The sequence below is a fragment of the Microtus oregoni genome, unplaced genomic scaffold, assembly GCF_018167655.1.
Source record: "Microtus oregoni isolate MIOR12 unplaced genomic scaffold, Mior012 000059F_ref0000304, whole genome shotgun sequence".
Taxonomy (NCBI): Eukaryota; Metazoa; Chordata; class Mammalia; order Rodentia; family Cricetidae; genus Microtus; species Microtus oregoni.
Genome location: NW_024543835.1, coordinates 2,036,234 through 2,052,432, shown reverse-complemented (window position 1 = coordinate 2,052,432; position 16,199 = coordinate 2,036,234).

Sequence of the window (16,199 nt, the reverse complement as noted above, 5' to 3'; positions counted from 1 at the left end):
CCTTGTTTCCTCCTGCATAAGAGCTACCTGCAAACTTGCAACTTCCTTAAGCTTTTCTGGGCCACTACCATATCTCTCAGCTCCTTCCTACAATCCCTCAGATTCTTCTCTCAGTTCAGTCCTAAAATTTCCTCTCCCAGAACTTCCTGCACTGTCGCATCCTGACCTCTCCTCTCATCTCACTCCTAATCTCATCTTATACCACAGCTTCTCTGAGCCCTTCTGTGACACCTGTGCTCTCTCGTTCAGATCCGTTTTGGAGCTTATAGGACCCCCCCCCAGCAGTATTTCATTTTGAGATGCTTTCTTCTCCCACAGACTCAGATTTTATTAATGCTTTGTTATATATTTCTACAAATAGCTTGGTCTTAGTACAGCTCAATGACAAAAGATTGTCACACTAGATTTTCAAATTCTCTCATACAGTAACAACTTTGCCAACTTCACACACACACATACACACAAAGAAAAACACTAAAATCTCTTATATCTAAACTTGCTCTGCTCTATATTTCCAAAAATCTCTGTCTAAATTTCTCTACTTTCCATTCTTAAAAGTCTCTGTGATTTCTTAAATTCTTAAATCTTAATCTTTATTATTTCTTTGTGCTCTCTTCTCAGAAATAAACCTCTTAAGATTATTTTGTAAACTCTATCTTGGGATTTGTAAGTTCATTGGATGTGGTTAAAATCTATAGAATCTCCAACAAAAAATATGGCTTAGAATTTTGAAGACTTCTTTTAATGGTGGATATGAAGCATGAACCCACCATCTTCTCAAACCAGACAAAGCTTCCAGTGGCAGGACTAGAATACTAACTGTTAAATTGGGAATGTAGTCCCCAGCCCCAAGGCCTGAGAGTTGTATTGATCTGGACTCCAAATCCCAGCATGCCAGGTCAGGACCACTCCCACAGGGCATTTATGTAAGCTCCCAAAGGAGAAAAACAAGGTCTCTTTTCCTTCCTCCTGGTGGTTGCATTTGCATTTGTGGCCTCCCAGTTTCCCCTCAAGGACACCCAAGAGCACAGGAATCCCAGTAAACCGGATATATTTTAATTTGACTTGTTGTGATTTGGCTTGATTGGAATTTTTGCTTCAGCAGAGAGCTCACATTAGGAAAAATTCCTAACATCTGGAGGTCCCACTGGGTGGGGCAGCATTTCTGCATGGCCCTAGGCCATGTGTCAAAAGCCCCCTAGTCTACAATCTGAGCTCTCCACACCATGCTAAAACCAGATCCTGGCTATATCACCTGGGTCTTGGTGAGTCCCTTTTTCTTGTCTATGCTATAGGGTTTTGGGGGACCCATTTTTACTTATTTTTGTAGATTATCAGACTCTTGTTGAAGTTGTGAGCTTGTGCCAAGAGTTTGATCTCAACAGTGGCCAGAACGGCAAGACCAGGCTTGGCTGAGGTGGGATTTGTTTGCTTTGGGACAACAGCAATCAATTTCCACAACCCCATTGGGCTTGAGAGCTATTTTAGTGGATATGCTATAATAGACTTAGGTCACTTGGATAGGAATAGACTTTAAAATGGACACTTGCAGTTCAAATCCAGATCCACTGTCTCCCCTGGGATGCCTCTTACAAAATCTTTATAAATTAAGCTCCCTACTCTTGGCCCTCTCTGCATACTGGGCTAGCCCCTCCAATCCTCCTCAGTCTCCTCCCATACCAGATACCACCATAGCTCCACCCTTCTCTGTCCACTACAGGAGGGAGTCAATAACATTATAAAAGTTCATGTTCCCATTTCTCTTCCAGATCTCTTTTAGATTAAAAAATGTGGCTAGGTTCCTTTTCTACTAATCCTTCTGAAAAAAGTTAGAAAAGGTTGAGGAGGGTCCCCAGACTACTATATGGGAATTGGTGAAAATAGCCTTTAAAATTTTTAATGCCTGAAAAGAAATGCCGTTGAATTAATCCCAGATAGGTATTTCGAAAATACCATGGCTTCAAAATTGAAGTCAAAAGGTATGGTATTTGGAGAAGAGATTTTGCTTTTGTTTCCACAGAAAATGAGAGGCTCTGGATTTATTCAGAGTTAAGAAAAATCAACTTTGTTCAAGGAAGACCACCTGAGAAATCTCCAGCAGGAATAGATGGCCCAGATGTCTGAGTTCTTCATCCAGAACAGGCTTAAGACTGCTGCCTAAGATGATCAAGACTCATAGGATATTTCAGTCAGAACTTGATCATAACTCTAAATTTTCTTTAGGTCCCCATAGGATTATCAGCACCCCCAACCAGTTGGAAGTAGCCTGGAATACTATGCCCAGATCCCCCCAAAAATGAACTATGGATATTTTCCTTTGTTTTTTTGTTTTTTTGTTTTTTTTTTGTTTTTTTTTTTTAAGAGGGGGAGGTGGTGCGGGAGAATTGTCTGTATTCTGTCAATCATGTTATAAATAAACACTGATTGGCCAGGCAGGAAATATAGGCGGGGAAACCAGACAGGAAGTAGAAATGATGTAATGAGAACAAGAGAATTCTGGGAAGGAGGAAGTTGATTCCTCCCAATCCTGCCCAGACCACCAAAGCAGCAGGGTGTGATCTACCCCTGTTCATGTTACAGTTGCAGAATTAACTGTGACTGCCACCAGCTGCAATAGTTAGGCAAGCTGGCCCTGTATCATGCCAGAGAAGCATAAAATAGACAACTCTGTAAGTAGTGTTGTGGGTGAGCCAGCCCCAAATTGGGAGCATGTGATACTTTTCCCTAATACCTATAGGTTTGGTTTCAGTATGCATAGGGGAGAGCTACACTCCTCTTGCTGCTACTCATCAGTCTGGGGAAGGTGTTAGAGCAAGCCCTTAAGTTATACAAACATTACAGCTATATCTGAGGCCACCAACTGCAACACTAAGCAGAGCAGACCCTGAAACTCTACAGAGCAACACAATACAATCAACCACGTCAGCACAGGTATCGGTGACCCAGCCCTGAAGTTATAAGGATGGGAGAGCTCTCTCATTTTTATCTGTCTTGTTGCTGTTGCATAAACAGAGGAGGGCTGCTCATTGCTCCATCCCAGGTCATTAATGTCTAGTACTGGGGGTAAAGTTGACCCTGTGAACATAAGAGTGGGAAAACTATATTGGACTACAGCCAGCTGAAATACTCAGGAGAACAGGTCCTGCACCTCACCAGGGGAGTAAAATAAAACCAACCATATAAGCACAGGAGTGTGTAAGCCAGCCCTGAAGATGTAATCATGGAAGAGCTCTCCCTGTATTTCATCTCTCATGTGGTGGCAGGGTCTGTGGCTGGTGGGAAGGCTGGCTCTGTGTTCAAGATTGGGAGAGCTATCCTTCTAAACTACTAGGTGCAATACCCAGTTGAGCTGGTACTGCATCATGACAGGGCAGCACAATAGAGACAACCCAATAAGTGGAGATGTGGGTGAACCAGCCCCAAATTGTGAGTATGTGAGAGCTGTCACAATTACCCACTGCTGTAGGAAGTCTTACAGTTAGTGGTAATCCACCCACTGGGTCTCTTATACTCTATATGCTGATGCAGAGCATGTGTCCGGCCTCTTTTCCAGCCTCTCCCTCTATTCCAGTTGCAGATTTTGGTTTGTGATCTCTGTTCCAGCAGAGGATTCTGATTTGTGAGTTTACCCCTAAATAAATAACTATCTATTTCTCTATTCTGAGCTAGTGTAGGATTTCTTTTAAGTAACCATCTTTAACCCATCTGTTTGGTGATGACATGGGTGAGGGAGAGATGCCCTCCTTCTTCTCTACTCTTCAAAGCCCCGAAAAGGTAGTAAAGTAGACCCTGGGGTCATAAGTACATGAGAACTATCTCTGACTTTCACCAGTGGCTACAATTAGCATAGCCAGCCCTGTTCCTCAATAGGTCAGCACAATAGAGCCCACATAGTCAGTTCGGGTATGGATGAGATGAACTTGAAAGCATTGGATAGATCTCCCAATTTGTCTTCTGTCTTATGGTTGTTTCTGCAGGGGAGAGCAGCCTGCCTATCCCATCCCTGGCCCATCAATGTTTGAGGAAGGGAGTAGAGTTGTCTCTATAACCATAAGCTCTACTGGATCATTACATGACACATGACAGCTGAACCACCTCTGAGAGCTGGCCCTACAACTCAACAAGGCAGCACAAAAAGCCAAAATTGATGATTCAGGTGTGGATGAGCCAGCCCTGAAGCTGTAAACATGGCAGAAGATTCCCCATTTCTCATTAATCTTATGGTTTCATGGGCAGGGTATAGCAGACCTCCTACCCCATGTCCAGCCCATAAATGTGTGAGTCAGGTGGTAGAGCTGACCCTGTCACCATAAGAGCAGAAAACTCTACTGGAACACAATTGCTGTAACAGTCAGGAGAGTAGGCCCTGCACCTCTACAAGGCATCACAACAGAGTAATCACTGTTAACTCAGATATGAAGGAGCCAGCTGTGGTGCTGAAGAAGGAGAGAGTTCCCTCCATTTCTCATCTGTCTTGTAGTGCCTGGGATTGAAGTAGGCAGCAGATTTTGCCCCCGGCTATAAAAATGTGAGATCTATTTGAGATTGCCACTAGCTGCCACTGGTGATCAAGTTAGCCCTGCACTATGACAGGGCAGCAAAATAGGGACAACCCCATAAGAAAAGATGTGAGTGAGTCATCCCTAATATTTGAGCATGTAAGTGATGTCCCCATTACCCATTTATTTTTGATGGCATGCTAGGGGAAGAGTTGCCCTCCTTCTACTCCCCACTCATCAAATCTGGAGAAGGTGTTAGAGTTGACACTTCATTCATATGAGAACAAGAGCTATCTCTGTCCCTTACCAGTTTCAAGACTCAGCAGAGCAGGCCCTGTACCTCAACAGGGCACAACAATGGAGTCAACAATGCCAGCTCAGGTATGGTTGGGTCATCCCTGATCTTGTAAACATGGGAGAGATCACCCCATTTCTCATCTGGCTTGTGGCTGCATGGGTAGGGGATACTGACCCCTACCCCATCTGAGCCCCTCAATTCTGCTCCTAGGGGAAGAGCTTACCCTGTGGTCATATGACCCTAAAAACTCCATTGGACCATCAGCAGCTACAACACTTAAAAGAGCAGACCCTGCATCTCACCAGGGCAGCAAATAGAGTTAACAGTGTCAGCTCAGATGTTGGTGAGCCAGCACAAAAATTGCAAGCATGGGAGAGCACTCCCCATTTCTAATGTGTCTAAAGGCTGCATTGGCAGGAAAACTATGGCATTCTATGCCATCCTCAGACCTTCAATTTCTAGTGCAGGTGGTAGAACTGACCCTGTGACCATAAGCACAGGAAAACAGTACTGGAACACAATAGCTACAACACTCAGGAGAACAGTTCATGCCTCACAACAAGGTAGCACAATAGAGCTATCCCTCTATTACCTTTATTACCTTATGTATGCATGAGCCATCCCCAAATTTAAGCAATGGGGATATCTCTCCATTTTTCATCCATCTTGACACTGCATGGGCAGGGAAGAGTGGACCTCCTATCCCATCCCTGGTCCATCATTGTCTGGAGCTGGGGCTAGAGCTCTGTCCTTATGATTGTAAGAGTGAGAAAATTATACTGGACCACCATCAAGTGCAACACTCAGGAGAGCAGGCCCTGTACCTCACCAGGGCAGCACACTCGAGTCAACTATATCAGTACAGGCATGGATGAGCCAACACTGAAGATATAAGCATCGGTAAACCTCTCCCTATTTCTCATCTTCATGTATTGACAGCATCTGTGGTCAGTGGAATACCTTTCCCTGGGTTCAAAAGATAGAGAGAGAGACTGAGCCAGCAACTTAGGCCAGAGCAGGTCTGAGGAATTGATCTCCAAAAGAGCAGGAATGAACCAGTGACCTAGGCTGGAACAAGCCTGGAACAGTGAACTCCATGGGAGCAGGAACAGATCTAGACCAGGGTCATTTCCTGATACAGAATTGAGCCAGCTACCTAGGTTGGAGCAAGCTCCATGGGAGCAGGAGAAGACCCAGACCATTGACTTCTGCAGAGGCAGGACTAAGCCAGCACCCTGGGCCAGAGCAGACCTGAGACAGAAAACTCCGCAGGAGCAGATACAGGGGAGCAACCGCTGAGCAAGTGCACCAGAGCCAGAGACCGCTGTGGGCCCAAGGATGAATCTGGGACCTTCGATGGAGTAGATCTGAGCCAGGACCCCTGTGGGTCTAAAAGTGAGTCTATGACATCTGAGGGAGTAGGTAGGAACCAGAGATTTCTGCGGGTCCATGCATGAGTCTGGGACCTCTGAGGGAGTAGGCCTGAGTGAGGTCCTCTGTCAGAATGGGCATACCCAAGTCCTTTGCAGGACCAACCCCAAGCCAGGGACCTCTGCAGGAGTGGATCCAGACCAGGGACATTTACCAAAACAGGTCTGAGCACACAACTGAGGCCAGAGCAGGTCTGAGACAGCAAACTCCAAGTGAGCAGAGCAAATTCCTAGAGCACTAAGCAACCGCCAGGAACATGGAGTGACCAAAGAGCCTTAGATTCACTGGCACCTACAAAATTAATCAGCAGAATCACAGACAGCCCCAACCATACTAATTAGAGGAAAAGATGAGTAGACAAGCTAAGAACACACGCAACACCACAAAGAACAACATGACACCAGTAAAATCTAGAGACCCTACAATAGCAAGACTTGAACAACCAAATATAGATGAAGCAGAATAAAATTACCTAAAAGATAACTTCAGGAGAATGTTTGAAACTCTTAAAGAGGAAACGAGTAATTTCCCCCAAAGAAATGGAGGAAAAGACAAAAAAAAAAAATGGAAGACATCAAAAGATTGAGAGCGCTATCCCTTATAAGTGGTAGCCACAATATTCTGACAACCTGGCACTTTACCATACCATGGCAGAAGAATAGTGACAACTCTTTAAATAGTGATATGGGCAAATAAGCCCTAAATTGTGAGCTTGTGAGAATTATCACCATTACCCATCTCTTTTGTGGTGGCATGCATGGGAGAGAGTAGTCCTCCTCCCTCCACTCATCAAAGCCTGGGAAAGCTGGTAGAATAGAGTGTGGGGTCATAAATGCATAAGAGCTATCTCTGACCCCCCACTAACTGCAACACACAGCAGAGAAAGCCCTGAACCTCAACAGGACAACAAAATAAAGCCCACATTTTCAGCTCATGTGTGGGTGACCAAGGCCTGAAATTGTAAGTATGGGATAGTCTTCCCATTTTTTCTTCTGTCTTGTGGTTACTTGGGCAGGGGAAAGCTGCCTACTTTCTCCATCCCTGACTCATAAGTGATCAGGCAGGTGGTAGAGCTGTCCCTATGATCCTAAGAGTGATAAGACTCTACTGGACCACAAGCAGCTGAACCACTCAGGACAGCAGGCTGTACCAGGGCAGCCCCAGCAGATATAGTAAGTCAACCACCAAGTTGTAAGCATGGGAGCGTGTTCCCCATTTCTCATAATTCCTATGCCTGCATGGCATGGGAGTGCTATCTTCCTAACCCATCGCTGACACATGAATGTCTGGCTCAGGTGGTAGATCTGACCCTGGGATCATAAAAACAGAAAGATGTACTGGAACACAATAGCTGCAACACTCAGGAGAGCAGGCCCTGCATCTCAACAAGGCATTACAACAGAGCCATCTAGCCCTGTGGTCAAAAGAGTAGGAGGGCTATCAGTGATTCCTACCAGCTGCAATACCTGGATGAGGTGGCCCTGCACCATGCCAGGGCAGCACAATAGACATCCATGTAAGTGGAGGTATGAGCAAGCCTGCCCCAAAGTGTGAGCATGTCAGAGCTATTGCCTTATACATCTGCTTTTGGCACCATGTTTGGGGCAGTGTTTCACACCTGCTCCCTACTACTCATCAAATCTACGGAAGGTGTTAGAGCAGGCACTGTGGTCATATGAGGATAAGAGGTTATCTCTGACCCCCACCAGCTGCAAGATGCAGAAGAGAAAGCCATGCATATCAACAGGGCAGCACAATAGAGCCAACCAGATCAGCTCATGTGTGGATGAGCCAGCTCCAAATTTGTAAGCATGGGAGAGCTCTCTCTATTTCTCATCTGTCATGTGGCTGCTGGGAAGCAGGGGACTACCTCCAACCCCATCCCTTCCCATCAATGTCTGCGGCTGGGGAGACATTGTATGGGCAGGGGAGAAATATCCTCTACCCCATCTCAGCCCATCAATGTCTTTTGCAGGAGTTAGAGTTGACCCTGTGATCATAAATGCCAGAAAACTATTGGACTAGTACCAGCTGTAAAACTTAGAAGAACAGACTCTGCATCTCACCAGGGCAGCAAATGGAGTCTACATTGGCAGTCCGTGTGTTTGTGAGCCAACCCAGAAGTTGTAAGCACGGGAGAGCACTACCCATTTTTTCATCTGTCTTATGGCTGCATTGGCAGGGAAGTGCTACCTTCTTACCCATTCCTGGACTTTCAATGTCTGGGGCAGGTGGAAGAGCTTACCTTGTCACCATGAGAGCAGGAAAACAGTCCTGGGACACAATAACTACAACACTCAGCAGAGCAGGCCTGCTAGCACAGCTATGGATGAGCCATCCCCAAACTTGGAAGCATGGGAGAGCTCTCACCATTTTGGTCCATCTTAAAGCTGCATTAGCAGGCGAGAGTGGTCATTCCTGACTCATTATATTTTGGGGCTGGGGATATAATTGGCTTTCTGACCATTATGGCAGGAAAACTATATTGAACCACCACCAGCGACAACACTCAGGAGAACAGGCCCTGTACCTCACTAGTGCAGCACAAAAAGCTAACTGCTTCGTAGTGGCATTTCAATTGTATTTTAGTAAGTAAATCTTGTCTGAAGATCCGAGGGTAAAACAGCCCCCATGGCCTTAGAGACCAGGTAGTGCTAATACATACCTTTAATCCTAGTAGCCATACTATTTTGTCACTGAAAGCATGCAGTGCATCCCTTTCATCCCAGTGGTGTATGCCTTTAATTCCAGCCTTAGAAAAGATTATAAAACAGGAGGAGACAGCTCACAGGCACAATCTCTTTCTGAGTTTCCTGTTGACAGGATCACCATTTCAGACTGAGGTTGAGGTAAGAACCAGTAGCTGACTGCTTTGCTTTTCAGATCATCAGGTTGAACCTCAATATCAGTCTCTAAGCTTTCTGTTTATTGTGCATTGCCACTAGAGTTCAGGTACAGGGGACTCAACCCCAAACCTGTAAGCATGGGGTTGTATGTCTCCACGTTTCTCCTTCATCTTATTGTTGCATGGGCCAGTGAGGGGTGTTCCGTACCATATCCTAGCCCATCAATGTCTGGTGCTAGGGGTAGAGTTGATCCTGTGATCATAAGAGCCAGAAAACTACTTTGGACTACCACCAGCTAAAACTTTCAGCAGAGCAGCCCCTGCACCAAACCTGAGTACCACAAAAGAGACAACCATATCAGCTCAGATGTGGAAGAACCAGCCCCAATGTTGTACCCAAAGGAGAGTGCTCCACATTTCTCATCTATCTTGTGGCTGCATGGGCAGGGAGTGAGTATTCCTGCTAGCCCATGTCTGATCCATCAATGTCTTTCAATGAGGATAGACATTGTGATATTAAGAGTGAGAAAACTGTGTTGGATTATCACCAGCTATAACACTCAGGAGAACTGGTCCTGCACATCATCAAGGAACTACAATAGAGCTAACCATGTAGGGTCAGGTATGGGTGAGCCAGCCCCCAAGTTGTGAGCATGTGAGAGTTGTCCCCATTACCCATTTATTTGGTAGCAACACATATTGAAGAGAGATGCCTCCCTCCTCCCCCATCCATCAAATTCTGGTGGCAGGTGATAGAGCCTCCCCTGTGGACATAAGAGCATGAGAACTATATATGATCCCTACCAGCTACTACACTCAGCAGAGCAGGCCATGTACCTTGTCAGGGAATCACAATATAGCTATCTGTGTCAGCTCATGAGTGGGTGAGCCAGCCCTAAAGTTGTAAGCATGGGATTGCTCTCTGGATTTCACATCTGATTTGTGGCTGCATGGGCATGGGGCGGCTGCCTGCCAACCCCATCCCAAGCCCATAAATGTGTGGGGCTGCTAAAGTTAGAGCTGACCCCTGTAATCATAAGAGCAGGAGAACCATATTGAACTATGACCAGCTGCAATACTCAGGAGATCATGCTTTGCATGTCACCAAGGCAGCACAATAGAATCAACCATGACAGTTCAGGAGTGGATACACCAGCTCTAACATTGTAAACATGGGATACCTCTCCCCAGTTTTTATCTGTCTTGTGGGTGCATGGGCAGTGAGGAGAAGCCCTCCTATCATACCTATGACCTTTTGTTTTCTGGGGCTGGGGGTAGAGCTGATCCTATGATTATTAGATCAGGAAAACTACACTGAAGCACCACGATCTCAATACTCAAGAGAGCAGTCCCTGCACCTCACCAGGGCAGCACAATACAGCCAACCAAGTCTGCTCAGATATAGGTGAGCTATCCCCAAAATTGTAAGCATGGGAGAGCTCTCACCATTTCTCATCTGTCTTATTGCTGCATGGGCAGGTGATGGCTGACCCTACCCCATCCCTGGTCCATCAATGTCTAAGACAAGTGGTAGAGCTGACCCTGTGACCAGAAGAGAAACTGTCATGAACTACAACCCACTGCAACACTTAGGAATGGAAGCCCTGAACCTCACCAAGGCATCACAATAGAGCCATCCCTGTTAGCACAGGTGATATGGACGAGCAAGTCCCAAAGTTGTAACATAGGAGAGCTCTCAACATTTCTCATGTGTCTTGATATGCTAGGTCCTATAAAGATATGAATGCTGGCCCTGTAGTTATAACTATGGGAGAGCTATCCCTGACCCTTACCAGCTGCAACACCTGGGAGAACTGGCCCTGAATCATGCCAGGGTAGAACGATAGTGACAGCCTTATTAGGAGAGGTGTGGTTGAGCTAGGTCCACAACTGAGTATGGGAGAGCTGTCTCCATTTAGCTGTTTGGTGGTACCATAGGTAGGAGAGTGCTACCCTCTCCCCCAGGTAAATGTCAGAGAAAGGTCTTTGAGCTAACCCCATGGTCATTAGAGCAGAAAATAACTTATCTTTGACCCTAATCATCTGCAAAACTTGGAAGAGCAGGCCCTGCTTCTCAATAGGGCAGCACAATAGTGCCAACATTGCCAGTTCAGGTGTGAGTGAGCCAGGTCTGAATTTGTAAGCATGGGTGAGCTCTCCCCATTTCTCATCTATCTTGTGGCTGCATGGGCAGGGCAGAACTGCTCTCCTAACCCATACCTCATCCATCGATGTTCTGGACAAGTGTTAGAGCTGACCGTGTGACCATAAGATCTGGAACACTGTACTGGAGTACAATCAGCTACAACACTCAGGAGAGTGGACCATGTTCCTCACCAAGGAAGTGCAATAAAGCCATCCTTGTTAGCTCAGTTGTGGACGAGCCAGCCCAGAAATAGTAAGCATGGGAGAACACTCCCCATTTCTCATGTGTCTTGTGGTGCCAGGGCCCGTAGCAGGTAGCAGAGTTGGAACTGCAGTCATTCGTGTGGGGGAGCTATCCCAGATCCCCAAAGCTGCAATAACTGGGTGAACTGGCCCCAAACCATGCTGAGGGAGACTAATAGAGACAATCTGTTAGCAGAGGTGTGGGTGGTCAACTCCCAAATTTGTGTGTATGGGAGAGCTGACACCATTAGCCATAACTTTGGTGGTGGTACGGGTATAGGATACATCCCCTCCTCCTCCCTGCCCATCACTGTCTTAGGGAGGTCTTTGAGATGACCCTGTGGTTATAGAAGCAGGAGAGTTATCTCTGACCCCCACAACACTTGGCAGAGCAGGCCCTCCTCCTCACCTTGTCAGTTCAGATGTGGGTGAGCCAGCCCCAAAGTTGTAAGTATAGAAGAGCTCTCCCTATTTCTCCTCTGTCTTGTTGCTGCATGGGCAGGGGTGCGCTACACTTCTATCCCATTACTTGCCCATCAATATATGGGGCAGGTGTTATATCTTACCCTGTGACCATAAAAGCAACAAAACTGTACTGGACCACTACCAGCTGCAAAGCTAAGGCAAGCAGGCCCTGTGCCTCTCCAGGGTAGCACAATAGAGCCAATCATGTCAGCTCAGCTGTGTGTGAGCCAGCCCCAGATTTGTAAGCCTGGCAGAGTTCTCACAATTTCTCATCTGTCCTGTGACCGAATGGGCAGGGAAGTGCTGCCCTCCTACCTCATCTCTGGCCCACCGATGTCTTGGGCATGTTGTAGAGTTGAATCTTTGACTTTAATAGTGATAAAACCATACTGGTAGCCATACGCTCAGGAGAGCAGGCCCTGTACCTCACCAAGGACACACAATAGAATCATTCCTCTTAGCTCAGGGTGGAAGAGCCAGTCCAGTCTGTTGTAAACATAGGAGAGCTCTCCACTTTTCTTATGTATCTTGAGGTGCCAGGGCCTGTAGTAGGTGGGACAGCTGTCCCTGTAGTCATAAGAGTGGGAGAGCTATCCCTGACCCTCACAAGCTGCAACACCCAGGAGAAATGGCCTTGAACCAATCCAGGGCAGAACTATAGAGACAGCCCTGTTAGGAGAAGTGTGGATAAGCTAGCCCCAAATTTGTGAGTATGGAATAGCTGTCCCCATTACCTATTGATAGGGTAGTATAAACCAGAGGCCTTGAACCAGAAGCATGATTCTTTGCAATGAACAATTGCAAATAAAAATAAAAACGACAAAGGTATTCAAAGCGTGACTCACTGTGTCACACTGCAGCTTCCATGGCAAGATTTTTAACTTTCTGCTTTTTAATTTTCTATTTTCTCTTAAGTTTTGTTTTATTTGGGTGGTATGCAGGGCATAAGTCAGATGCTATGGAACAGGGAAATGAATGGGATCAAGAAACATGATGTAAAAGACATAGAATAAATTAATCAAAAATACATTTCTACAGTGTGTGTGTATGTGCACACATGTATGCATGTACACATAGGTACACACATTCCAAAATATGTTGAGGTCAGAGCATAATATATCAGAGTTTGTTATTTCCTTCTACCATGTCGGTAGTAGGGCTTAAACCTGGGTCCTCAAGCTTGGCAGGAAGTGTCTTATTTATTGTATCATATCATCTGAGAATATCATTTTCTGAGCTTATTTGTTGTTAATTATCCCTGTTCTGATAAGAAACTACAAGATGAGTTCTAGTAAACATGTTTCATAACTGAAACAATTGACTAGATTTTAATTGATAGTAAATTTATCAGTAAAATTTGATCTTTTGAGTCATTTCAAACATTTTTCAGAATGTAACCTGTCAGAAACACCTCTTGAGTATTTCCTGTTTAAAAAATAATTTAATATTTCAAAGATCATTTAATTATAAGTTTCTATATTCTTCAGTTTCTGCCCAAGTATCAATTTCATTCATATTTAAGAACTCACTAATTTTGCTACTTAAACTTCTAAATGTTTGGTCATGTCTTAGCAAAGGGATAACAGACTAATTTCACAATATGAGCACAATACGGAAGTGTCTCATTGGGTACCAGGAAAGAAGAAGTCAGAGGTCAAGAAATCAATATGCTGCTAATTCAGGTGCCCAGAAGATATGGATTTGTAGTTTCAGTGACAAAGATGTAAGTCATTTAAGAGTGATATAGTAAAAATATAAATCCTGCAATTCTGTCTGTCAATTAATGAGGCCAAACATAAATAACCATCAACTGATGACCTCCTCAAAATGGCAAATTCTAACAGAAGCAGTGCAGGTTTAAACATTCTGATTTAAATAATAAACTATATTGACTTTTAGAAAGCACATGAACTAAATTAACAAGAGTAATTAATCAATTATAGCTGAGTTATCTATCAAATCATTGGGTAGAATAATTAAATAATTATGTATTGGTAATTATTTGTAATAAATGTTCTCCAATACAACATGCTCCAACCATGAGTTACAAATAGTGTAGAATTTTTTTTTTTGTTTTCCTCTTTGTCCTCACAAAGTGCTACACTTCAGTTTTAAAACTTTGTATATTGAGAACTATATTTTTATGTGAATTTGTAATATCAGATAGACCCTAGCACTTTTTATATTCTCAAAACACAGGAAAGCACTAAAATACATTCCTTTCTACTTGTAGTTATTGTTTAGACAGGATCTCGTCCTGCATGTCTTTTTATTTTGCGTTTACTATATGTAAATGTAAAGTCTGAGTGAGAAAGAAAATAATTAAGACAAACCATATTAAAAATTAAGATAGTCAGGAAATGTACCAACCTTCAGGATCAAGAAGCTTTTCTATGCCTAAGTGACATTTGACGATATTGAAGGCATGCTCCAGTCTTTGTGTGGCTGACTGCTGGGAAACCACGTTATTCCAATCAAAGAGTTCTGGCCTGAAACAGATATATACATAAAAAAGAAATTCATTAATATGCAATGCACTATGAAACCTTTTCAATTCTTAACCAAGATATTTTGTTTGACTTTTTAATTCCCAAAGTCTATAAGAATTAATAGATTCTTATTACCTGTGGTGGTTTGAATGAGAAAAGGCCTTAGGCTCATATACTTGTGTGCTTGCTCGCCAGTTAGTGGTACTATCTAGTAAGGATTAAGAGGTATGGCATTGTTGTAGTAGGTGTGGCTTTGTAGGGGTGGACTTTGGGTCTTCAACAGTAGATTTCAGGCCTAGTCTCTTTCTTTCTCTTGCCTACAACTTGACAGCAAACAGACAGACATGATTCTAGAAAAGTAGCTGTCTGTTTGCTGTCACTCTACACAGTAATGATTATGTACTAACCCTTTGAAACTGAGCAAGCCCCCACCTAAATGAACTATAAGCTATTTCGGCCATTGTGTCTCCTCACAGCAAAGCAATAACTAAAACATTATCCCTCAAGAACATTTTTTAATTTAAATAAATTGCAATTGTAACCTAGTATGTTGACATTTCCCATGTTAAGGGTGTAAAAATTTTGTGAATTATGCCACAATAAAATTGAAAAAGATAAAATTCATTAAGAAAATAAGGAAGAAATTATTATTAAACATCATCTATTAATAAAATATGCTATTTAATCAATATTGAGATTGAAATATGATCTATTCACAAGTAACTCCTAAATTCCTAAGCCTATCTTACATCTCTTCTTTGAGCTTCTAATTCATCGTCATCACAAAAGCAATAATTCCATGTTTTCTAGATATAACAGGACTACTACACTCATGAATCCATTGTAACAATGGTTGCCTGCAGAAGATATTCACAAGAGGGAGTCTATTTATATTCTAGGATAGGTAGGGGAGTGGCACAAGAACACCCCCCCCCCAAATGAAGGCTATTGAAAGTTGATGAATGCTAGAAGAGAGACAGTATGTTGTTTTTGTTTGTTTGGTATTAGGTGTATGAAACGTGGTAAGTTGACCAAGCTCCAGTTGATGACCCCACACCCTTGAGATATGAACAACATTTATTACACCTATGAATAAATATGAATAGATATGAATAAATATGAAAAGGTGGAGTATTAACTTCCTAGCCTCTAGTCACCGAAACTGCACCCAGACTAGATCAGATAGGATGTGGAAAGACAAGTTATCTTGTGTATGTGGGTAGTGGAGGTAATCTCTACCGGCTTAACCCTGGGTGAGGACATGGCAAGGTTAGGTATGGAATTGCATGGCATCAGCAACATAAAGTATCCTGTAGGTGAGTGTGAATAGGCCAGAAGAAGTTGAGAACCTAGGTATGGGCTTGATGGAGGAAGGTCATTGGCTAATAAAGGCACTGCCCTGGCCCATTTTATTGGTTAGAGGATAGGTGGGAGGAGTAAACAGAACAAAATGCTGGGAGGAAGAGGAAGTGAGCTCAGAGACTCCACAGCTCTGCTCTCCGGAGCAGACGCCTGAGAGAGACGCCATGCCCCGCTCCCAGGATGAAGCTCTGACCCAGGATGGACATAGGCTAGAATCTTCCTGGTAAGCGCACCTTGGGGTGCCATACACAGATGATTAGAAATGGGCTAAATTAATATGTGAGAATTAGCCTAGAAGAGAATGGGCCAAGCAGTGATTAAAAGAATACAGTGTCCGTGTAATTATTTCGGGGCATAAGCTAGCCGAGTAGGCGGGAGGCCGGGGTGCTGGGAACGCAGCCCCGCCGCTCATATTACTTCAT